The following is a 21741-nucleotide window of genomic DNA, read 5'->3' on the forward strand; positions in this document are numbered from 1 at the left end:
TAATCCTTCACTTTGCATCTAGGTCTCGGTTCTCTTGTTGATGGACCTTGAAATATTCTTTGTTGGGGGCATATGATTGCCCTCCTTTTTGGCATTTCATCACTATTTACACCACTTGCAGAGGTTTTTCTGGCTGTCATCTCCTCATTTTAGGTGTTGTTTTCTTTCACTTTCTTCTACTAGTATTTCAGTTTGAGCATTTATGAAGGAATGAAATGTGCCTAATAAGCATTAAAAAAAACAAAAGAGGCCAAAATTAAAATTAAAACTGGACTATAAACTATTCGAATCAAATTTGATAAGGGGTCAATTTCATTCGATTCAATAAAATTTTAGGACATTCAAATCTGACTTTAACCCGCTGGATTTTACAATTCATGATTCGAATTTAACCATTTATCTTAACTAATATCCAATTCAAATCCGATAGTTACAGGAAGAGGAGAAAGACTTGCATTTTGCAGCCGTAAGTGGCAAACTGGCGGTGGCGGACTACTGGTTAGTTGCAGGTTGCAGTTGAAGCGTCCCTCTAAAGAGGTGAAACAACGGCACTGTGCAGCGCAGGATTGGCAATCGCTGGTCGGAGTGGACTGGTGTTGGGTCTGGTGGGAGGGGGGACTTCATAAAAATATAAGATTACAAAAATTGAAAAGAAACTTAAGTATAAATCTAAAGGGTATAAATGCCATACAAAATTATATCTTAATAAAACATATATAAAAATTAACATATCGGAACTACGGGACATTTCCAATTTGATCCGTTAACTTAAATGGATCAGTTTTCCAATTGAATCTGATTTGTTAGGATTAAGGGATATTCAAATCCGGGCATAGATGTCGATTTGATTTTCTCAACCACCGGATTTTGGGAGGGGGGGATATTAGTAGTGTGTATCACCGAATACCAAAAATAATCGGGTTCAGTCAAGCTTTGAGGGGAGGGAATCAAGCGGCCCTCCTGCTCATGGTTATCTCTTCTTTCTTAGCAAGAGAGGTTAATGGCCGTCCCTTTCACGACTATTGCGTGGTTTGCAGAGATTTTTTGAATTGTTTACTCTCGGTGCTCGTGGTTATCTCTTCTTTCTTAGCAAAATTAGTTTATTTGTTGGCATTGTATTTTTTGATTTTCTTGCTATTTATGCTTCATGGATTATAATCTAAGCATTTATTTTATGAATGAATTTCGCCTGGAAGGCTTAAAAAAATCCGATTATTTTGAATTGGATTACGATTTGGTCCAATTTAGGCAGTGTTTGGTATGACTTCTGTTTATCAAATAAATGATGCCATATCATCACCAAATCAGCATTTGTTCCATTATAGGGTTTTGTACGCATAATTATGGATAACTTTTGGCCTTGATTTACGGTCTGGTCCACACCCCAATTTCTCATTCACGGCAAAATCTCATGGTTAGGGACCGTCCACACTTGATTTTTGGTCCCCTACTTCACACTTTTCCTGAAAGGCTGAAACCCTATTGTCTGTTTCACTTTTCAATATTTTTGTCAATAAAATATTAATTATTTTACATAAATTTTTAATTTTTATCAATAAAATAATATTTTCTAAAATTTTAATTATTTTACTATTGCTTTTATAAAAAAATTAATATTTATTGGTTAATATTAATTCATTGATGCATTTTTCAATATATTTATCATATAAAATGCAAAAATTAGATATTTATAATTAACTGTGTAGATCAAGGTTTTCGAACCACCGTTGACCCAGACGATCAGATCGTTCGGCTCAGGAACCGTCCAGGCAAGTAGTTCCATTTTACCCCAAACCCAGATTTTGGCCAAAAGCCGTTGAAAAAGTCAAGAACTCGTTGACCCGAGCGGTTGAACCGTCGACTCATTCAACGTTTTTTACCATATTTTTTAATTAATTAATTTTTTTTTAAATTGTTTGTCAAATAAGCTATCCGTACGATCCGAACGGTCAGACCGTTGACTCGAAAATCGGTGGCCAGAACGGTTCTGTTTTTTGGTCATTTTTTAAAATGATGGTGTAGATCATTCATAAATGTATATGAGATACATGGAATCAAAAAGTGTATTGTGGATTGGTCCACACCACGCCTATAGAACGCCACTCTAGGTGTGGAGTGGTCTAGTGCACACAATTTGTCCATAGTTCAAAACAACTGTAGAATGTGGTGTAGTGTGGATTGGTCCCTACCACAAGATATGGTGTGGATTAGTCCACACCCACCAATTTCTCATCCACACTACAGAACATCCCCTAAGTGTTTATTTACTACTTCGCTGAGGTTGTGCCTAACAGTGCCTAGTGGCATCTAATTATCAACAAATTGTGGCAAAACACTTATAAAATATTGTCTCTCAATTTTGAACACAATTCAAGTACAAAGATTTATTTAATAAACGGAAGCCATGCCAAACATATACTTAGTTGCAACCGTAGTTAAAACCATATGCCTCACCCGAAATATTAAGAAGAGTATGTAGTCACTTTATAAAAATAGTAAAAATAAAAAGGAATTTTATTGATTAAAAAAGAAAAAATTTCCCATATCTACCTCTTCATGTTTTTGCAAGAAAGATGACGACTTTCATTTTGTAAGGCTAATCACGGAATGGATGTGCTCTCCATCCATTAAACATAATCTATTCATGCGAGTAGATTGACGGTCTCACGTGCAAGTAGCTCGTGCATGTAGATGGAAGCTAAACAGGACGGTCTCACGTGTAAGCTAAACAGAGCAACCAATCCATGCAAGAATCCCACATGGGTTTTGAGTCTCCCTCTCCGAGAGAGCTCCTTAGCCTTTCGAGTTTCCTTATTTTGAGTTTCCCTGCCATTATGAAGGGAGAACGAACTAGGCCTTCCTGTTTTTCTCTTTACGCTACTGTCTGGCGAGCTTCGATGGCCCTCTTTACGCTACTGTCCGAAGGGGAGCCTGTCTCCTCTTCGAAGATTCTAGCGACCTTCCTGTTTTGCCCTTCAAGATTTTGGTGACCTTTGGTGGCCCTGTTTACGCTGCTGCCCAAAGGAGAGCATGTCTCCACTTCGAATGAAGGTCTCGATGGCCCTGTTTTGCTTTCCCCTCCTTGGTTAGCCCTCCAAGATTCTTGTGACCTTCGATAGCCTTGTTTATGTTGTTGTTTGAAGGAGAGCTTGTCTCCTCTTTGAAGGAAGGTCTCGATGGCCCTGTTTTTCCCTCTCTGTTTTGCCCTTCAAGATAGCCTACCTTGATCAGGAGATCTTGCTATTTTCTAGCGACCTTCCAAGGAAGTATAATCAATTCTTTTTGCATGGACACATGTACTACATGCTACCTCGTAGATCTTATCAATGATAAATCTGATAGATTATGTCCGCCCGTCACTTGCAGTAGTTCTCATCTAAGAATTATTTTACTGTATTTTTTTGCATGCTCAAATGGGAATAATTGTGTAAAGTGTCTGTGCCTTCGTATTTCAATGGGATTTTTTATTGTATTTTTTTGCATGCTTGACTGTGAAAGTGTGTCTCTTCATATTTCAGTGGGATTAATCGTGTAAAGTGTCAGTCTCTTCATATTTTCAGTCAGTGTTTGATTGACTAGGTGAATAGCCATAATAATTTCTTCTCCTCGGTAGATGGTATTTGTTTGTTGATCATTTTCTATATATACCTTCTTATATGAAATTCATACTACTGAAACCACCATTCTCTCTTTGCACTTCTACTACTCTCTTTTTACTTTTCTGGTACTGCCTTTCACTGTTCTCCTTCTATCTTCCTTTGTTTCCATTCTTGCTGTTTGGGTTCTTGCCTAGGTTCTTCTGGTTGCAACAAAAATTAGGTCAGCATGTTATTAGATAAAACATTTATTACTTCTATAATTGTTGTTTAGTGCTCCATTATATTGCTGGCACTATGCTACTCCCAAAATCTTTTTCTACAGCCTTGTCTTTTTCGTGCCAGGCCTCATTGACAGTCACACTACATCATCCTTCCACTGTTCTCCTTCCATCTTCCTCTTATCATGTTCTTGTCGTTTGGGTTCTTTTGGTACTACCTTTTACTCCATTGCAATAAAAATTAGGTCTCCATTTTCTGTTTCTATAAATTTTAAGTAGCTTTTTTTGCCTTCTACACAAATACAATCATGCATGATTGTTCTATTTTGATAATGTTGATTGATAAAAATAAGATCCTTTCTCCTCCACAAGAGAGATTAATATCTATCAAGGAATAAAAGCGTCAATTGGTATAAGCTGATAGGCATTGATTTTTGCATGGGTTCTTTTGGTACTGCCTTTTACTCCATTAAAATAAAAATTAGGTCTGCAAGTTATTAGATAAAACATTTATTACTTCTATAATTGTTGTTTAGTGCTCCATTATATTTTTGGCACTATGCTACTCCTAAAATCTTTTGCTACATTGTAATAAAAATTAGGTTTGTTATTAGATACAAAACTCAACAGTTTTATATTTCAAACCAAGTTTTTTTCTTCTGTATTGATATTGAACTCTAATATTTTTTATGTGTTGACTTGTCTTTTTTGTGCTAGGCCTCATTGAAGATCATATTGCATCAGCCTTCCACTATTCTCCTTTTATCTTCCTCTCATTCAGTTCTTGTCGTTTGGGTTCTTTTGGCCTTGCCTTTTACTCCATTGCAATAAAAATTAGGTCTTCATCTTTTGTTTCTATAAGTTTTGCCTAGCTTTTCTTGCTTGCTACACAAATACAATCATACATGAATGTTCTATTTCGATAATGCTAACTCATAAAAAATAAGATCCTTTCTCCCCCAGAAGAGAGATCTATATCTATCAAGGATTAAAATTATCAATTGGTATAAACTGATAGGCATTGATTTTTGCCTGGGTTCTTCTAGGACTGCCTTTTACTCCATGGCAATAAAAATTAGGTCTGCATGTTATTAGATAAAACATTTATTACTTCTATAATTGTTTTTTAGTACTCCATTATATTGTTGGCACTGTGCTACTTCCAAAATCTTTTGCTACATTGTAATAAAAATTAGGTCTGTTATTAGATACAAAACTCAACAATTTTATATTTCAAACCAAGTTTTTTTTCTGCACTGATATTGAACTCTAATATTTTTTATTTGTTGACTTGTCTTTTTTGTGACAGGCCTCATTGAAGATCACATTGAACCAGCCTTCCACTGTTCTCCTTCTATCTTCCTCTCATTCCATTCTTGTCGTTTGGGTTCTTCTAGTACTGCATTTTACTCAATTGCAATAAAAATTAGGTCTTCATATTCTGTTCTATAAATTTTGCCTAGTTTTTCTTGCCTGCTACACAAACACAATCATGCATGAATGTTCTATTTTGATGGCACTGACTGATAAAAATAAGATCCTTTCTCCCCCACAAGAGAGATTTACACCTATCAAGGAATAAAAGTATCAATTGGTATAAACCGATAGGCATTGATTTTTGTCTGGGTTCTTCTGGTACTACCTTTTACTCCATTGCAATAAAAATTATGTCTGCATGTTATTAGATAAAACATTTATTACTTCTATAATTATTGTTTAGTGCTCTATTATATTGTTGGCATTGTGCTACTCCCAAAATCTTTTGCTACATTGTAATAAAAATTAGGTCTGTTATTAGATACAGGGACGGAGCCAGGGGTGGTGGAGGGGAGCCATGGCCCCCCCTATGCCTTCAAAATTCCCTTTAAATCTATTTAAGTTCCACTTGTATTTTAGCCCCTTTACTCATGTTCCCTTGCTTTTGGCCCCCCCTGTTCATGTTTTCTAGGTTTTGCCCCCCCAAAAAAAAATCCCAGCTCCGCCACTGATTAGATACAAAAATCAACAATTTTATATTTCAAACCAAGTTCTTTTTTCTATACTGATATTGAACTCTAATATTTATGATGTTTTGACTTGTCTTTTTTGTGATAGGCCTCATTGAAGATCACATTGAATCAGCCTTCCATTGTTCTCCTTCTATCTTCCTTTCATTCCATTCTTGTTGTTTGGGTTCTTCTAGTACTTACCTTTAATTCCATTGCAATAAAAATTAGGTCTTCGTGTTCTGTTTCTATAAATTTTAACTAGCTTTTTTTGCCTGCTATACAAATACAATCATGCATGAATGTTCTGTTTTGATAATGATGACTAATAAAAATAAGATCCTTTCTCCCCCACAAAAGAGATCTATATTTATCAAGGAATAAAAGTATTAATTGATATAAACTGATAGGCATTGATTTTTGCCCGGGTTCTTTTGGTACTACCTTTTACTCCATTGCAATAAAAATTAGGTCTGCATGTTATTATATAAAACATTTATTACTTCTATAATTTTTGTTTAGTGCTCCACTATATCGTTGGCATTGTGCTATTCCCAAAATCTTTTGCTACATTGTAATAAAAATTAGGTCTGTTATTAGATACAAAACTCAACGATTTTATATTTCAAACAAGTTTATGATGTGTTGACTTCTGCACACTAGTTTTGAATTTTAATGTCTTCGATCTACTTCTCGTTGTTTAATATCATCACCTTGGGGAGTTCGAATCTACAGATGATGTTCCTTTAGAAGAAATTCTATACATTGTGAGTTGTGATGGATACCAACAGCTCGACTTCCATTCACTTAGTAAAATAGTCTTCCACGACCACCAAGAACCTCCTCTGCCCGGTGGAAGGTGGGAAGGGACCAAGAATACTTATCCCCCACTATGTGAATGGCCACAGGCTAGTAAGGTACCTCAGGTTAGCGAAGGCTTATTTGTTATGTTAGCATGCCGCTAACAGTTGTTGCACTTCCGGTCTAACTCCATTGCATCTGCCTTCATTGTGGGCCAGTAGTAGCCTTCATGGATCTCACGTAACACGTAGTTCGCTTCTATTTGTCACAACCGGCACAAGTAGGGGAGCATGAACGACCTGCGATACATTTGCTCACCAATGATAACATAGCGAGCGGGGTGTAGATTGTTAATGAGCGGGTCGATCCAACTTGGTTCTGTAGCCAAAATAGGAGCAAATGTAATTTATCCTCCTTATAATGCTAGGTTATGGCAGGTCTTCAATGTAAATTATCCTCCTTATAATGTCTGTCGCACCGACCATCTTTGAGAGCGCATTGGCCTCGATGTTTTCAGATGTCGAGACTTACTAGGTGTACCAAGAGCGGAAGTTGGGCAGGAGCTCTCTAACCTTGGCTAGATAGGCCGACATAGTCGACTCTCGGGCCTCATATTGCTCGTTTACTTGGTTCACCAGTAGTTGTAATACTACATACAACGAGATGCTTCACGCCGACCTCCTTTACCAATGATAGCCCGGCTATTAGCGCCTTGTGCTCATCTTCATTGTTTGAGGCTCAGAACATGAATCAGAGAGCGTACTCCAATTTCACTTCGCTAGGTCCGTAGAGGATTAGTCTAGCTCGACTTCCACACCAAGAGTCATCCACAAAGAGGATCAAGGGCACCACGTCCCAAGTTGGGTTGGGTGTCGCACTAGTAGTAGCCTTTGAGGTGGTCATAGGCTCCGCAACTCAAGGGTTAGTGTGCTTAAGGTACACTCGGTGACGAAGTCTGCCAGGATCTGTGCCTTGATCGCTGGGCATGGATCAAACTAGATAACGTATTCACTGAGCTTGATTGCCCATTTTGTCAACCTTTCTAAGACCTCGGGCTACTAAAGAACTCGCCTCAGAGGTCAATTGGTTAGGACTACAATGGTGTGGGCCTGTAAGTAAGGGCACTCTATTTGGGCTGCTAACACCAATGAGAAGGCAAACTTCTCAATATTGGGAAACCTAGTCTCAACAGCATGTAGGACCTTCCTCACATAATAGACAGATCGTTGCACTCTATCCACTTCGCAGATTAGGACCAAGATGACTACCTCATCACTCGTAGAGAGGTAGAGTTTTAGCTCATCTCCAAGTTTGGCCTGGTCAACAAGGGCGATGAACTTTAATACCTTTTTAGCTCGCCAAACATGAGTTGACACTTTTTGGTTCATTTGAAGTCTTGGTTATTTTTTATGGCTTTAAAGAATGGAAGGCACCGCCTAGCTGACTTTGACATAAATCGGTTCAGGGCGGCTATCCGGCCTGTTAGCCTTTGGACCTCTTTAATCATCCTAAGGGGTCTCATATCTAGGATGGCCTAGATTTCGTTCGGGTTGGCCTCGACGCCATGTCGGTTCACTATGTACTCAAGGAACTTTCCCAACAAGACTCCAATAACGCACTTATTCAGGTTGAGTTTCATGTTGTATTTTCTTAAAATATCAAAAATACAATTTACATAAGAAATTAAAGAATTTGAAAATTGGGTTTTCACAACCATATCATCAACATATGCTTCTATTTTATTATCAATTAAATCAGAAAAAATTTGTTTACAAGGCGTTGATAGGTCGCTTCAGCGTTTTAAACCAAAGGGCATAACTTTATAGCATTACAAGCCCGTTTCAGTTATAAAGGTAGTGTCTCCTAGTCGGTTGGATCCATTTGGATTTGGTTGTAGCCAGAGTAACTATCCGTGAAGCTCAACAGCTCGAACCTTGAGGTCGAGTTTACCAAGTGGTCTATCCTAAGGAGTGGGTAGTTGTCCTTTGTGTAGGCTCTATTGAGGTCAGTGTAATCGATGCCCATGCGCCATTTGTCATTGGCCTTCTTCACGAGCACTAGATTTGCAATCCAACTTGGATTTTAGACCTCTCTAATTAAGTTTGCTATGATGAGCTTCCCTACCTCCTCATTTACTATCCTTCACTGCTCTTGGGTGGGGTTCTTTTTCCTCTACCGGACTAGTCTAATTAAAGGGTCAACATTCAACATAGGAATTGTAAGTAGGGAGTGGTCTCCTTGAAAGACAGAGGAAGACTAGGAGCAGAGAATCAACCAAGAGGTTTGGGCCAGGGAGGTGAGGAGATGATTGGATAGGGAATCTGATGATAGGGTTGATTAAGAGTCAAATGGATGAATTTCGTTATGAGGGAGGGTCCATATTTAAAGGGAAGGATCTTGAGATCCTGAAAAGGAGCCAAAACCATTTGTTTTCTACTAGGAAGGAGAATATTAGATTCGTTGTTAGCCAATAAGGAGTGCTGCTAGGGTTTCACCACGTGTTCTTATGGGATCTCTTGAAGGTTGACTTTCCTTTCACCTAGAGATCCTCATAACCCACGTGTATTACCGCCTTTCGCGTCTCACTTAACTGACATGGCATTAATGATGTCATCGCCTAATAGGTAGCCTTTTATTAAACCTATGTGGCACCCGGTCATGCATGTAACTTAAAGTTTCACGTGCAACCAATATTCAGACCCGATTTTGGGGAACCGTAGCTCAGTAACGATTCAGGGTTTATTGTGGGCGTGTAATGAACCGTGGGTTCATTGCAGACCTACGATGCACCGTAGGTTCATCACAGACCTGCAGTGTGTTGTAGGTTCATCGCAAGGACCGATTGGCTATGGGTTGATTGCAAGCGTCCATGTGGTGTCAATCCAGTGTTTATTGTGCTCTTAGGGACTTAGTGAGCACTGTGTACCTACATTAGCCCCCCTGCTTATCTGTAAGTGGAATCTTATTGATAAGCATTTTGTCTTTGGATTTGCTTTGAAGTTCTATGATGAGTCGATGAATACCTGTGCATTGGATTTGGAAATCTACTCTGTTTTGGGATTTCATGTGGTTAGTAGAAAATTAAATTAGGCTTCTGTCAGCCCCCCTACCTGTTGATAGGTCGGGAGTCGGTTACTTGAGCGGTCGTGTGTCTTTGTGTGTTAGCGTTTGTTCTTCAATTGGATTTCCTCTCTTCTGGAGTCTAGCCCCCTGTCTTTTGATGATTTGCTTTTTGTGAATGGGCAACTCAGCATTGGATTTGCGAGTTTCAGCCCCCTAGCCATTGATACGAAGGAAATTAGCAAAAGGCATTATCGTTGTTGTACCAATGTGGGCGGTAGTCCCCCTTGTGTGTCAGGGTGATGCCTTTTGTGGCTGCACAGTGTCAATTGAAAGTGTAGGTCAGTGACGGATGAAAGTCGAAGAAGAGATTAACTGACGATGACGTGGCAGGTATCATTAGCATTTTCCTAACTGTCATTTCGTAATAAATGCAGTCTATTTGTGCGTGTGACACGGATTTGATATCTAATATTTTAAGTGTCAGTTGATGACATGGCACTTTGCTTAAATTAATGCGCCATTTCATCCTGCCTTTGAAGGGCATATCTATAAATTTCTTTAGATTACTTTTTCGTTAAGTACTCGTGCTTGTTCATCTTCCTCAGTGTCGTTTGTCATTCCCGACATGTGGGAGCTGTGTTTAAAAGGACAGGGGTCTTCGTTGGATTGTCACTTCGTCCTCTCGCTATCTTCGTCAAAGTTTTACTCCACGACCCACTTTGTGCCATCGTTCTCATTTTCCAATTCAACCATTGTCTATCGGCCATGGCCCCATGCCAAAAGGAAGTTGAATGTCCCTTTGTTGACTTTGTCCGAGAAGTTGATATCGCTGAGTTATTGCTGAGTTATTGTCAGAGCATGAATCAGCCATGGTGACCGATGGGGGACGAGGTGTAGATAGCCAGTGCCACCTTGCTGCCTTTATTTTGTATGTGGCCTCCCGCTTCCTTTTCCCGGGGCTTTCCGACTATGGCTTGTGCATAGTCTTAGTCCGTCTTGCCATTCTCGCTGCTAGTGGCCACCAACTGTTGTTGGCCTTAATATTTTTTGGGGTATTTCTACGAACAGATGGACGACACCGTCCAACAGTTAATGGACCCTAGTTGTAGGAGGCACATCAGCTATGTTTGTATGCCATTTCTGTGGATGTTCTTGTGTGAACGCTTCGACCTCAACGTCACGCCTCGTCCTCTCTCCCCGATGTATGTCACTATTGCCACCATGTGTTGGCTTCTAGCAGGCATAAGCAATTCAAAATGAGTGAGATCGACCTGAGGTTGACTTCCCTTGAAGAATTCGTATGGAGGCCATACACCCAAGCCATCCGTCATGCAATGCCGTTCTGCGTTGGTGCTCCAATCCCCAAGGATGGCGACCAGCAATGCACAATGGAAGTCAACAGTCCTGGTGGGCGTGATGCGATTAGTAACTTGGTCCGGTGTCATCGCGTACCTTGATCACCCAGGTGAGGCTCAACTAAGTGCTTATCGACTAGACTAGCTACTTCGCCAGTTTGGTTACGATGATATGGGCAACCAATTTTTATGATCATCAAGAGGAGATGTCTTCTGGGTTCGATGCCATGAACATGCCGCCTTTCCTAGATTTCAAGGTTCCCTGTTGTAGGGTATTCTCGGGTTCAGGGTTGCAAATCCCTTCATTTTGCACACTTGTGCACGTTGTTCGAGGGTTTTCAAGAGCTGATGAGGTCAAACTCCCACCCCCGTCGTGTCTTAGCCCCCTTGAAGGTGAGAGTTTAGCTGCTCCTCCGTCACACTCGCCGAAGAACGCAAGGACGGAGCATGAGGGAAAGCACCCAATTTTGGCAGAGGGAAAGAGTAGCCACCCTCCTCCGGTGAAAAGGCCAAAGTCAGCAAGGGTGCCTCGTTGAACGCAGCCACCAGTTTTTCAACGACCTGCTAGTTCGAACGTGGCTTCATCGCATGCCGAACCAAGGCCAGGCAAGAACCCTCCGCCTCAACACCCATGGAGAATGATGCGCCAGACATGGAATCAATGCAGTCGGCGATTGTTGTTCCTCCACAGAAAGTTACCTATGTCCGTTTCTCAAGCGGACGTGTGAAGAAAATGGCTCCCCGTCCTCAGAAGAGGGGGCCAGTAGAAGAAGATTCGGTAAGGGAGCTTGTCTCTGTTCCTGTTGTTTTATTACTATTGCATCTAACTTTTCTATATTATGACTGATATGTCTGGTTTTTATTTTGCAATCTATGGAAACTGGCAAAGTTTTGTCAGGTTACTTAAGTTATGTTCCAGAATCCCCTCTCGAGGGTGTAAGTATGCAAGTACATGTATATTTGCTTTTCATTTACTTGCGCTTGGTTTATACTAACCATTGTGTTTGACCTCATCATAGACTCCTAGGGAAATAAACCCCTCTGATCCAGTTCAGCCAGTCATTAGGCGACTGCCACAAGTGGTGCAGTCGTCGCAGCCCCCACTCAGGTTCACAAGGCTACTGAAACTGTTGGCATCGATGACACGGCTCTAGATACTGTGGCGTGGGAAAAGGAAGGCCCACTAGTGGAATTCTTGTTATTAGAGGCACCTGACTAGAGGCGGTCAGCAAAAAAATGCCTTTATAAACTACTAAAAGAGGTAGCTTAATTTAGATAGCATTAGAGGCACTTTTAAATGCCTCTTAATTTTATTTTGTAATTTCACTTTTGGCCAAAACATTAACATTTCGTGCATGAGTTTTCTCCTCCTCTTTTCCTCGCTTTCATTTTTTTCTCTCCCGTTTCTTTTCCTTCTTCCTTTCCTCTCTTCTTCTCTTTCTCTCCTCTCGAGTGTGCAAGATCTCCGCCATTCGCAGTTCTTAGTTAGGGTCTCAATCAGTTCTGAGTTCCACCATTAAAGCAAGTTCTCCGCCATTGAAGAAAGTTTGTCTTCTCAGCTTCAACACCATTGTTTCTCAGAGTTCTCAGCTTCATCAGGGTTTTGGATAGGTAAACCTTTTAACATTGCTCAGCCTTTGTTGATGATCTGTGGTTTCCCTTTTGTTTATAGAGCTTGAATTAATTATTTCAAATTTTTGAGTTTTTAAATTCGTAATTTCCATTATTGAGCTTCACGGATGAGAGAGCTCGTGGTATAGTGTAGGTTTGTGCAACCTACTTTGGAATTTCTTTTGTAGGTTTGTGCAACCTATAGTGTAAGGACGAAACGGGAAGAGGGTCGTGTCGTGGTAGTTAGGCCGGAATACAGCAGACGGATAATGTACGAAGTCCGGCAGTGAGGTACTACTGTTGGTTGCTTTTCGTTGTTTGCGTTAGTTGGTTCTTTATATTAGAGATTCTGATTTCGTCATTGGAGAGATGGGGCTTTTGTTGAGAGAAGCTCTGAGGTGTCTCTGCGGCGTGAGTAGATGGTCGTATGCGGTTTTCTGGAAGATCGGTTGCCGGAATCCGAAGCTTTTGGTTTGGGAAGAATGTTATTATGAGCATGCATGGTATTCCCTAAAAAGTCACCTTTCTCTTTCTTAGCTTGGGTGTCAAGTGGATGAAGTTTGTTCTCTAGTTAACAAGATGACGATAAATAACCAGGTCCATGTGGAGATGCTTGGTGAAGAACGGGGATTGTTTCTTGAGATTGCTGATATAATTAGAGGGTTAGGGCTGACCATTCTGAAGGGGGTAATGGAGACCCGATTTTGGGCATGATTTGCAGTTGAGGCAAATAGGGATGTGACAAGGGTGGAAATATTTCTTTCGCTGGTGAGCTTGTTAGAGCAAACCATGAAGAACGGTTCAATAGCAGCCAAAGGCATTGACAATGGCACAATGATAAAGCATAACAACTTCCACCAAGCTTCCTTTCCAGCAACTGGTCGGGGGATGGCAGTGAACTACCTCGTAATGGTTCTCTTGATTCCGACGTGTTGCAAGCAGGCTTGAACTTGATGTTGGTCTGCCATGACTAGCATGAAATCTGGCATCTCGGATGGTTCTAACACTGAGTTGTTTGGCTGATTTTTGCATTTTGTGAACCCGACACTAACTGACCTCTAAGGGAGGAGTGGTTTAGGGTGGGTAAAGCTCCTCAACAGCGTGGATAGGGGCAAATTTTCTTTGCATGTTTCTTGGACCTAGAAACTAAAGCCAATATTAGGTCTGGTATAAAGAAAAATATATCTACAGGTTCTTGATAGCAGTAGCACAATGACAGTGGCCAGTGGGTGCCCTTGTTTATCTAGAGATGAGATAATAGAAGAAGGGGGTTGTTTTCTTTTCTTTTTTTGGGGAAAAGGCTTGTGTTTTGATAGTAGTCCCCCTCTCGCTGAACTTGGGGGTATGGATGCAGTGTCTCTGACTATTTTAGTTTTTTGGTTATAGTCTCCTTTGTCGTAGCTGCATGTTAAATGTAAATTAAGGGTGGGAAATGAAAATCAAAGGGCTGAGGTGTATATTTTATCAAAAAAATATATTAGCTTTTGTTTGGATTGTATTAAATTCGTTCAGATATGTCCTGGCTATTGGATTTGATTAGCTTGATCTATTAGGGTCAAAAGTGTTTTGGTTGGAATTTAGTTAGTTGGATTTAGTCTTAGAAGCGGGCTATGGCATGCTTCTTGGTTGATAAAATATATAGGAACATGCTAATTAAGAAAATATGGACAAAATCAGTTAAATACTACGATTTTGGGGTAGAAATAATATTTTATGAGAGATTTTTTACTTTAAATTGTTTTGCTTTTTTTAATATTCAACTAAATAATTAAGCTTTCTTGAATTTTAGAGAGCATTGTAAATTTGTAACTAATATATTTTGTTTTTTTTTTCATTTTTTCAATTTTGAAGCCCTTTGCATGAGGCATATGCCTCATGAGGAGGATAGGTGTTTTGGCTCTGCCTCACCTCAAGGTGTGTCAGTGCCCCGCCTCAAATTCTTTTTTGAATTGTAGTTGTGTGTAATAAAGTTGGGAGATATGGAGAAACTTTAATATTTATGAAGAAGATGATGAGCTATTTGTGTGGCACAATTGGTATACAGAGAAACTTATAATCCGTAGTGAGAGAGAGAAAGAGAGAGGAGAAAGGTTTAAAGCTATTCGTGTGGCACAGCTAGTATCACCTCTACTTATTCACTGAAACCACCTTCACAGATTAAGAATATAGGTTTGTTAGTCAAGATAAGGGAGGGGAGAAAGGTTTAAAGAAAAGAACATTCAATGCATTGTTTGGATGACCTCCAAACTTGATTTTTCTTTATGGTTTTACCATTTTTCTTCCTAATTTGTCTTCTCCAGTTGCCACATTTCTATTTGTGATATTTTGTGAAATTAAAGGTCATATTCTTCTTTAAATATAAATAATTACTATCAATTTTTTCTATCGTGCAGTCAGAGGAAGTCAGGTTATGTGATCAAGAGGAGCGGGAATAGCTTGAAAGGAACATAAGAGAAAAAAAGGAGTGTTGTTCGGATCTGTTCTCTCATTTGTTGATAAGGTAAGAACTTGGATTTTTTATTTTTGAACTTTAGAGTTTAAATTGTGCATTGGATTTTGTCATGAATTTGTTGAATGGTGATCATGGAATGGATGGATGATGAGAGGGAGGTACTCTCGGACATTAGGGGTGGAATGGATGAATGGATGCATACATTGGAGTGCTTTTTCTTTGCATGTGACATTACCCCTGAACCCATTCCCTGTAACCACTGCAACCCACCACCGAAAACTAGCATGAAATCAACCCCGAAACTATCAACCTTGATCCATACCATTGCTGCAATTTGTAGCAGAAAACCTACTCAAACTCAGTCCAAAACCTCACCCTTTGGTCCATGTTTTTATCTGAACTGTGGCTGATTTTTTCTGTCTTTAATAGTTAATCTTCAGAATAATCAAAGGCCATCACTAGTAGAGGAAATGTGAAATAGAATGTGGGGTATGAGTTGATTTGAGCAAATGAACAAAGGTATTAAGCAATTTGTTAATCTAGAGGGACTCTAAAATTAAGATGCAATAAAGTTTGAATCTTCCATGATTTCCCACCCTGTGGATGGAAGGAGTCAATTCCTTTTGTTAGAGAATAAAACCTATTCAATGACCTCACTTAACAACTTAAGCTTTTAGGTTTAATGGTTCTTTGAGACCATTCGTCTCAAGAAATCAAATTAAAACAAAGAAAAACAAATATCATTCTTATGTTTTGGGCCTGTAAAATTTTGATTATGACATAAAATTGAGTCATATAAATCTCCAAGAGTAGTTAATGAGACACAAAACTCTTATATATAGGTGTTATATGATGGATATCTCTTAATTTGTTTGAAGATAGGGCTCTTCTTAAAAGCTTCATCTCCATTAATGTGTTAATGTTACCAAATAAACTTCTTCTAATAGGATTGGTCCTTGATTGGTTGAAATCTCTGAGAGTCATTCCCTTGACCTTGAATGTCTCCAAAAGCTTTTTTGTTTTTAGTTTTGGGTGTGGTTGGAAGAGTTGAAAATTTGTATAATGAATTGGAAAATCTCCTATAGGAGAATATTTTTGTTATCAGTTCTATTGGAAAATAATTTTAAAATATGACATCATGTATTCCTTCTCTAAATATACTTCTGTGTTTCAGTTGATTCAATTGATGCAGAAGTGAAAGGCGGAAAGGAAAGTTGGATCCATTCCTTACTAGATTTGTATGGTCTATCCAGAACGGCTCTTATTTATTTTAACCGCTCTGTCTGGTAGCTGTTATGACGAAAGAGCAATCAGATTACACAAATCCATTTGAATCTGGCTCAATTCCATTTCCCTGTGAAAATCTGCAGCAAGTCCAAACCCAATTAATTGTTGAATTGAGCCCAAGGGCCACAACACTAAGCTTATTCTAGCAAGCCCAAGAAGTTGGTTGCCAACTCATGTAGGTCTCATGTGATTTTTGAAATAGTAAAGATTTTTTTTTTCTTAAAGAAAGATGATTTTATACGAAAGATTTTCCCAGTATAATTTGATTGGATCATCAAGGTTTGATTTGATACCACTTGTTTTCTTAATATTTGAGCACTTTTGAGTCCTGTCCAGCTTCTTTTGTTGGGTATACTTAAACTAAGCCTCAAAGAAGCAAGATGAGGGTGTCTAATTCCATTTTGATACTGGTCTTTCTCAACCCATCCAGTTTGAAATTTGCCCCTGTAAGAGTAACTGAGCCTGGGAAGTCATACTTGGAGTCCTGTTGGGCCACCAAGTCTTAGATTTCTAGGTTGTTGAAATCGCTTTCCTCATTTGGGAAGTCCATGTGTTGTGTGTTCCACTCTTCAAAGGCGTGTTAAGTTCGCTATTTGTTTGGTTTCCCATACTGGTATCACCTTATGTAGTTGACATTTTAGTTTTACATTTAAGATAAAAAAATAGCTAGAGGCCGGACAGATCTTTCCTTTTCCATGTGGTAAAAAGATGTGCTTTGATACTTGCACATGAGAAATGGGTGTAATGGCACATGAAAAAATTAATAGTTTACTATTTGTAATGTATAGCTTATTTAAATCTAATATACTAGGGCATAAAAAAATCTACAACTTGTACAAGTGCAATTTCCACTTCTGAAACTAGTTCTTATAGTGCAAAAGATAATGTTTGTCTTTAATAAGTATGAGGCAGAAATTTACTAAGCACCTCATCAACAATTTCATTTACTGAATTTAATTTTTATTTAGAAGCAAATTTTTCTAGTTTAATTGATTCCTTCGATTTGAAAAGAATGAATAATTTTGATATTTTAACCTGGTGGAGTGGATATGAAAAAAATTATTCAGCCCTTGCCACCATGGCACATGATCTACTAACCCCTTTGGTGTTTATAGTTCCATCGAAGTTTTGTTTTAGTGCAGATAATAGAGTGCTAGATGAGAAGAGAAGCTGCATGAATGATGAAAGTCTGGAGATGTGCATATGCTTCAAAGATTGGCTAAATGTTGAGGATAGATTACTATAGGGGTGTTCACGGGTTTGGTTGGGTCGGTTTAAATCATTTTTGATGGAGCGCAATCCGGTCGGTCCTATCTGTCAACGATCTTGCCTCTGGCTGGAGCAAAAGGTGCCTGAAACGGGGAAGAAAGCGAATAATCTCTGGGGAGGAGCCGGGTGAGAGTGCTCCGAAGCTCAAGTTAGTATTTCCTTAAAGGCAAGATGAAAAACCAGATGGCGCAAAGTTATCACGTACCTTCCTTCTTGGGGGGAAGATGGCCTTTTATAACCACTTCGCACACTCACTCCTAAGCTTCTGTCAGGTCGGGTATCATTACCTCTGCACTTCTGCCAGTTCGGGTGTCATCACCTCTGTTAGGGCAGATAACCGCCACTGCTCTCTTTATCGGAGCCGTCTCTGTGACTGGAGGTGGCGGTGGCAAGTGGTCGTTGAAGTGCAGCTGTCAAGCGTCAGATCCTAAGTCAGGTGCGTCGCCTTAGGATACGGACTCCTTTAGTGTCAGGTACGGTTGTTCAGTTCGGCGGCCTGGAGACGAAGTGCTAGAGTGGTGTGCGAGGTGAAGTCTTGAGTTCGGGTAGAAGTGTAGCCCGAGCTGCCTTGGGGTGGGCCAGTTCGGGTTGTTGGGGCTCCTTTTGGGGAGCTCGGACTGCTGGTTCCTCCTCTCGGAGCTCGCGCCTTGAGCGTACTGCCGTGTCGAGCTGTTGCTTCTGTTAGGCCACCCTCGGTTGTTTCCATGTGTTGGGTGGTCAAGAGGTCGGGCCAAATCTTCCTTCATCAATTGCCCCCCACTCCTCGCGCTAAGGGGCTTGCCCTGGCGCGGGGAGTTCGCGAGGTGATGGGTGAATTTGACTCGTACTTCGAACCGTTTGACTGATAGCGCGAAATGTGCGTTCGTCAGGAGATTTCCAGGTTCCTCGAGCGCCAAAAAGTCAGGAAACGCGCCAATCCGTCTTTAAATGCTGGGAGATGTGACAGCGCGCGTTATTTCAAATTTAAAAAATGCGCTGCTGGGAGATGTGATAGTGGGCGTTATTTCAAATTTGAAAAAACGTGCTGCTGTTGCCTTCAATGCTGGGAGACGTGCGCCGATGCTGCTTCAGTTTCAAAAGACGTGCGGCCAGTCACGTCTCGGTCTTAGGAGGCGTGCAGTCAGCTTGATCGTGGGTCGTTGGATTTGCCTTGATCAGAGCCATCGGTTTTCGGTCACTGTGGGTATAAATAGTGGGGGACCCCCAGTCGCTTTTCATTGCCATTCTCCTGTGTTTGCTTCTTGAGCCCGTGCCCAAGTTTTAGCTCGCGCCAACCTTCCATAGTCTGTTTGCTTTTTCCGGGTGAGTGCGCACTTTCTTCGAGGGGGTCAGATGCAGGTTCTACGAACCGAGCTGCATCCCCCGACAGCCTTAGTGAGCTCGAGGTAGAGCTCGAGGAGGAGCTCGAGGAAGAATTCGAACCCGTAGGCCGAGTCACCTCGGGTAGTTTGGCGTCCTCCTCCCGTCAAGGTCGGACGTTAGACAAGTTTGGGCCCTCAACCATGATGCCTGAGGGGCCTTACTCCCTTATCACCCAGTTCAACCTGCCTAGGGAGTATACTTACTTTATACCCTCGGGCGACTTCCCTTGGGAACACGGTCCTGATGAGATCGTGATATTCCAGGAGCAGTTCGTCGCCGGGCTACGCCTACCTTTCCACCCTCTCATCGTCGAGGTTATGAACCACTTCGGCGTCACCGTTGGTCAGCTCCACCCGAATTCTATCCGTAATTTGGTTGGGACTATCTCCCTCTTTTGCGAACATATTTTGCCTTTAGACCTGGAGATCTTTTCTTCCATTCTAATGCTTAAGAAGCAAGCGGGTCCCCTTCCCGGGCGTAGGCGGGCATACTACCTGTCACCTTACTCGGGGTTCAAGCTTTTACACGATCTTCCCAACAAGGTCCCGACGTGGAAACGGGACTACTTCAGGGTACAAAGTGCAACGGGGTGACCGTTCCAAACTAGGTGGGGGTTGGCTGCCCCCGACCCCGGTGTTACGCTAGATAGGGAGACGGCGAAGGGCCTCCGAGAATGGGCTCGGCTTGGGCTAAAATGCCACAATTATCTGACAGAGGCCAAGCTCATCCAGGCCGGCCTGAGTTCGGGTAGGTTCCTTGCTCAGAGGCTTGCCTTTTGTTTTGCTTTTTGTTCTTTCATTTTCTTGATGCCGAGCTCTTTTTGTAGGTGTGATGGACGCAGAAAAGACTCGCGGTGGGAACCCGTTTCATGTTATGAAGAGGAGGAAGCGAGTTGCCAAATGGACTCATGTCGAACTGCCCCGAGATGCGGAGCCCGAGGTACCGGGCTACCCGCCAGTGGATCCGCCCAGGGAGCCCGAGATGGCCCCTCCAGTACAAGAAGCGGCAGGGGCCCCTTACGCTGAGGCTGCTTATACGGGTGCTCCTCCTTACACTGAGACTGCTTATACGCAAGCTGGGCCTTCAGGCTCGAGAGGCCAAGGCGAGTTCAGGAGCATGCTGTCGTCGAACCACGCTCTTCAAAAAAGTAGGGAGGCCATTTACCCCGAGGAGGTCACGGCTTGGACCGATTGAACCATGTAGCCGGGCGTGCTGCCTCTTATGCCATGGTGGTAAGTCAGCGACTTCTTGTCGGGCTCCTTGTCATTACCTTTCTCGTTGTTGCTCATTCTCGTTATGTTTCCTTTTGGTAGGTGAACTCCTCCATCCATGCCTTAGCGACCCAAGCGGAAAGGAGCTCGAGGCGGGCACGAGCTGCCGAAGAGGCTTCCCGCGCTGCCAAAGTGGCTTCTCGTGCTGCATAGGATAGGCTGGCGAGGTCTCAGAGAGACACCGAGGCCATGGGAGTGGTGGTGAAGCACATGGCGGACTTGATGCTGGACTTACAGCATCAGGTCGAATACCTTCAAGAGGATATTAGGGAGATGACAGAGATATTTTCTCAGGGCATCAAGGATGCCAAGAAAAGGCTGTTGAAAACTATCGCCTCGCCGCGCTTTAACGACTTGATGGTGGGCTCGTACAGAAGGGGTTTTAAATTGAGCTGGTGGATGATCAGGAATACGTACCCCGAGCTCGACATCAGCGCCATAACTACTTCGCGCATTACTCAGGAGATGGCCAATGTGGCTGATGGTGAACCGGATTCTGAGGATGAGGCAGGACCCTCGGGTATCGTTGACATGCCTTCCGAGGGTGAGGACTGAGATTGTTAGACTGCTGGAATGTAAACAGAGTATATATATATATATATATATATATATATATTGGAATGTAAACAGAGTATTTTGTAATGAAACGTTCTTTTGAGTAAGTTGTCACCCTCTTTTTTCCGAACTGACTATATTGCCGAACTGACCATATGCCTCTGATGATGAGATGCCAAGGTCCTTATCAGCTTGCCGTTATCACTTTGCCTGTCAGCTTAGTGTTAGCATTTTGCCTTTGCGTGCCCATGCCGAAGAGGTGACTAAGTCTTATGGTGCCGAGGTCCTTGTTAGCTCGTCATTCCAACCCTCAGGCTCTGATAGCGACTCCTAGTCCACTTTGCTTGGTAATTTATAGGTAGTATCGTCTTAAATTAACGACGTTCCACGCTTGGGGTACTTGTTTGCCCTCTAATGTTTCGAGCTCGTATGCTCCCCTGAGCGCTCTCTTTACTCGGTAGGGCCCTTCCCAATTCGGTCCAAGTTTGCCCACGCCGGGCTCGGGTGCCATGATCTTACGGAGAACCAGGTCGCCGATGCGGAAGTTCCACTTGTTTACTCTGGCATTGTAGTACCGAGCTACTCTTTGTTGGTAAGCTGCGGTCCGGATGTACGCGAGATCTCTTACCTCGTCTCAATCGCCCTTAACAAGAAACAGTTTCTTGAAAAAAAAAAAAGAAAACAATCTGCGCAAATCTTGAAAGAACACCTTCTATCCATCTGCGCAGGGTCAGATCTGATTTTCTTTTGGTTCAAGATTCGAACCTGTGGCTCTGATACCACTGAGAGAATGGTAGGATCCATCTGATGGATGCCATAAAGGTTGCGGAATGGGTGGGGCGAATTTCAAAAATTTCCTACCTTCTCCCAACTGGGAATCATATTCCCTGAATTTAGAATACAATATTCAAGG

The 21741-nt window shown here is 41.5% G+C and overlaps 1 long non-coding RNA gene across 10 annotated transcripts; it reads left to right on the top strand.

Moving 5' to 3' along the window:
- Window positions 1-2774: 2774 nt before the first annotated feature.
- LOC104596107 (uncharacterized) lies at window positions 2775-21510 on the top strand. Of its 10 annotated transcripts, none has more exons than XR_002022601.2 (6): window positions 2776-3296; window positions 4535-4655; window positions 5127-15132; window positions 16259-19749; window positions 19829-20234; window positions 20316-21510. It is a non-coding gene; the product is annotated as an uncharacterized LOC104596107 (long non-coding RNA). The 10 variants fall into 10 exon arrangements; XR_002022602.2 differs by having other exon boundaries at window positions 2776-3266; XR_016080787.1 differs by having other exon boundaries at window positions 2775-12632; window positions 15026-15132.
- The last annotated feature ends 231 nt before the right edge of the window (window positions 21511-21741 follow it).

Source organism: Nelumbo nucifera, chromosome 1 (assembly GCF_055504915.1).
Source record: "Nelumbo nucifera cultivar China Antique chromosome 1, China Antique-T2T, whole genome shotgun sequence".
Lineage (NCBI taxonomy): Eukaryota > Viridiplantae > Streptophyta > Magnoliopsida > Proteales > Nelumbonaceae > Nelumbo > Nelumbo nucifera.